The following is a 513-nucleotide window of genomic DNA, read 5'->3' as shown; positions in this document are numbered from 1 at the left end:
TCCAGACTTTTTGTGCATTCAGTATGCATCATTCAAAGCGACGCCATCAACTTTCAACCATTTTTTCCTTCATTTGATATTTTTCATGCATTTAATGATTTGTTTTGAGCTAAATGACACTAATTAAATTTTGTGCAGGCAACGCACCACCTTTAGTACCGGTTGGTGGCTCCAACCGGTACTAAAGGGTAAGCTGTTTTTTAGTCCCACCTCGCCAAGAGAGAGGGAGTAGGAGCGGTTTATAAGCCCTAGGTGCAGAGACGATGAAGAAGAGGCTCAATGCTCACGTTGCTTAGCTTCAAGCCTTTAGGAATATGGTAGATTGCACGGAGCTACGCGCAGTGCAGTTTACACTATTACAAAAGGCTTGAAGCAAATTAACAAGCATTGCACCTATTTTTTAATTTTAATAACTTATTACAACTCCGGACTTCTTCTGTTATGGCAAAAGGAAGGAGGAGAAGAAGAAGAAGAAGGAGGAGGAGGAGGAGGAGGAGGAGAAGAAGAAGAAGA

Source organism: Triticum dicoccoides, chromosome 6B (genome assembly GCF_002162155.2).
Source record: "Triticum dicoccoides isolate Atlit2015 ecotype Zavitan chromosome 6B, WEW_v2.0, whole genome shotgun sequence".
In the NCBI taxonomy this organism is placed as follows: domain Eukaryota; kingdom Viridiplantae; phylum Streptophyta; class Magnoliopsida; order Poales; family Poaceae; genus Triticum; species Triticum dicoccoides.
Note: the sequence above shows the minus strand (reverse complement) of the source record.